The sequence below is a fragment of the Poecilia latipinna genome, unplaced genomic scaffold, assembly GCF_001443285.1.
Source record: "Poecilia latipinna isolate Pla-1442-1.1 unplaced genomic scaffold, P_latipinna-1.0 Scaffold3299, whole genome shotgun sequence".
Lineage (NCBI taxonomy): Eukaryota > Metazoa > Chordata > Actinopteri > Cyprinodontiformes > Poeciliidae > Poecilia > Poecilia latipinna.
The window spans coordinates 1-3,549 of NW_015115915.1; positions in this window are offsets into that span (position 1 = coordinate 1).

A 3,549-nucleotide genomic window follows, 5' to 3' on the forward strand; every position below is an offset into this window, starting at 1 on the left:
CGATTCTAACTATTTTTCAACGTTGATTTAACATCATGTGCTATCTGGGTATTAACCAAGCCCCAGAGGAAACTTTAAATAATAGTGCATTTCTTTTAGAAAAATGAGCCGAGAAGAGAGCGAGAGGCTGAACGAAGAGCCAGCGCTGCAGCAGTCTGCTGTCAGAAAATGGAGTGAAGTTCTCTGCCCCACTTTTGTTTGACAGTAACACCAGCACAGCAGAAATCCCACTCAGGTGACGGGTTATCTCTTTATGTATGCTAGTCTGTGTTCTACAGAGCTACCTTTGAATGCCTTAGGCGTCTGACAAGCCAGGTTTGACCCTCTCAATTGACTCAGACAGCTACTGCTAGTATCCAGTAAATTCAAGTTGGCAGTGTAAGGTAAACACATAATCTGAAAATCTTATAAAAAGTCTGGTCAAAGGTAGAAGTGATAAAGAATAATAATTTTAAAAAAAAGAGATGCAGGAGGAAACTGCAAAGGGGATATCGCACCTCTACTTTGAAGAATTTTACTTCTGTTTTGAATATATTTGGCCTTTCAGTGCGAGAAGCTATGATTATCACTCCATTTCCCTTACACCTTCAAGCAGCGTTTGGTTTTTGTTTTCATTTGATCATCTTCAGATTTCCTTTCTCCGATTTTGATTAAGCTCAGAAAAGTGCAACAAAGTACATGCTGTTATTCGATCTTTTAATAGACAAATATTGTTGTGAGCTCATATTTGTGATGGATCTAATTATGCAAACTGTTTCTCAGTCCAAATGTGGAGAAAAGAGCAGGAGCTTCTTAAAGGGACAGAGGTCAATTTCAAGATGCCAATTTGTCAAATTTCTCCTAAGTTCATGTTTTATCTACACAACGAAACACAACAAACGAAGGTAACGTTGCTACTTGATTATGATGTAAATTGGCACTATGTACCTGGAAAATACATAATACTGTCCCTTTAAGTATTTAAGTCACTGACATAGGTACAATTGTGATCTCTTGGTAAATGACTCCTTTACTGCTGAATAAATCCGTGATCCGACACCATAATAAACACAATTTATCCAGTTTGGACATTTCATCCAAAATGCTACTTTCAATGGACTTTATCTTGCTCTCATACTGCATGAAGCTTGCATGTTGTGGTGTAGATCTGCTTTCGCAGTTAACTGCCATTTCCTAATTACATGATAAGCTGAGGAAACAACTTCCTGAAACCTGTGGGCTATGTTCCTGCCATATTTTCTTCCTCTGTGGGGGGAAAGCTATTTACAGCTATTAAATTTTGATTACGTTTTTTTTTTGCATAAAATCCTTAGGATACCATGCAATGATCTTGATTCAAATACTTAGAAAAGCTGCATGAAATGTTTCCATTTTTAATCCCTGCCACAGAACTTTACAACAGTGTAAAACTTTTGCATGCAGGTAAATGCTAAATGGGTTTTAACTGTCCACTTAGGCCAAATAAATGCAAAATATGCCTCCCCTTGGCCTCGTTATTGAAAACACACATCCAAGACAAAATAAAGACAAAAACCAAAAAAAACCGCATCGAAGCAACCAGATAAAATACACAATGATGGATGCGTGAGCTCTTCTGCGCTAGCCCGTCTGTGTCCCAGCAGCCCAGACTGCGTTATGCATTTGTTACAGGTCAAGAAAGTTAATGTGTTCATGTGACTGTTGGCCTCGGCGAATGTCAGGGTTTCTCCCCAGACAAATTCGTCACAACATGCCCTCCAGCTAGAGCTCAGTAAAACAGAACAACATCCACGGCGCAGGGCAGAGAGATTAATTAAGATATAATAAAAAAGGAAGGGGAAAAAAAAAAAAGAGGCTGGATAGAACGTCATCTACTCACAGATCACTTGAGGGGGAAACTATTAGCAGAGTAGGAGATCCACGGAACGAGGAGAAGTGAGTCTAATGCGAGTGTGAGGGAACTGAAGGAGGTGAGAGGAAGGTTTTGTTTGATGTCTACGGTCCCCTCAGGTGATTCTCCATCTCATTTATTACAGGCTGGTTTTCCCAGAACCTCCCTGTCAACGCACCATCTGGAAAGGACTTGGAAAACAATTTCAGCACCACTTTTACCCCCCCACCCCTTTACAAAAGCATTAAACAAGGTTTGACACTCTTGCTTTCTTTCTGTGGGCCTTCTTCACGGTTAAGATAGAGAGAGGCTTGAATGTTCCCCTGAGAACGTTCAAGTTGTCGTTAACGTACTTGCAACGTCAAAGAGAAAAGCTTGTGCACTGCATCTGGTGGCAAATAGCCATTGGCTAGTGTACGAAGGTGAAAGAGTTGCAGAGTCAAAACTACCAAAATTTTCCATCATTAAGCTTCTACAATTTAAACTCAATATAATGAGATGCCAATGGAACAACCAGAGTGACTGGAGGAGTTTGGCAGGCATGTCGTCAAAGCCGAAGAAACGCCACCCGTAAATGTTTCTTATTTTTCCCCCCCAATTAAGGAAACTCATTCAAATCTAAAGCTGGCAAAATTTGAAGGTGTGAGGCAGCTGACTGCAGGTTTTACCTGAGCAGACAGTCCAACTAGCCAGCAAATATCAGCCAGTTATACTTGACTACTGAATATGATGAGCGTTTTGTTGTTGGTATATATTTTGCTTAGGTCTTTGTATTAAAAGTAATAGAGACTAGCATTTCCCACTGACTTATTACTATTAGAGACTGAATACAAACTGGCTGATTTTTGCAGGAGAGGTCATTCTGCTGCTGGTGTCACCACTGTCCAATATGGAAAACCATTGGTATTTGCTAATTGCTGTGCTCCATGCATGGCCCACCTAACTACTTTTTGGATCTTATGCACTGAAACCTTGAGGCAGCATGTCCACCGTGAAAGATGGTACTTCTCATATCTAATTAAATCTGGCAACAAATTTAATTTGTTGCCAGATTTGGGATTATTACAGAGTGCAAATCCAGTTCTTATACCTTTAATGTTCATACATGCTGCTTTGAAGTTTGTAACACACACACCAACCTGGCATGGTGCTGACCCACTGAGGTGTTGACTCCACGAGACTCCTGAGGGTTGCCAATGCTGTAATCAGCCCGTTGGATGGAGCCTCACTGCAATAGATCCCCACACCTGGCACAGATTACAGTGCCAAAAATGCTAAATGTTGTAGAAAATGATAGAAACACACACACACACACACACACACACACACACACACACAAAATAATAATAAAAAAACATTGGGAGTTGCTCTGACTCAGTAGTCTGGTCATCACAATTTGGCCCTGTTCAGACTCGCTTCTCCTTCCACTTGTCCATTTTTCCTGCTTCTAACACGTCTACTCAGAGGACACAATGTTCACTTTTTGACTGATATTTCCGATCCACTAACATGTACCACGACGAAAAGATCATCCACCATTTTCTTCGGCTGCAAGTCATATTGTTATGCATTCACAGAGTAGACGGCTTAACTTTCTTGGCGATAACTCGATTCTACAACCCCTGGCAAAAAGTATGGAATCACCAGTGTTGGATGAGCAGTCATTCAGACATTTCATG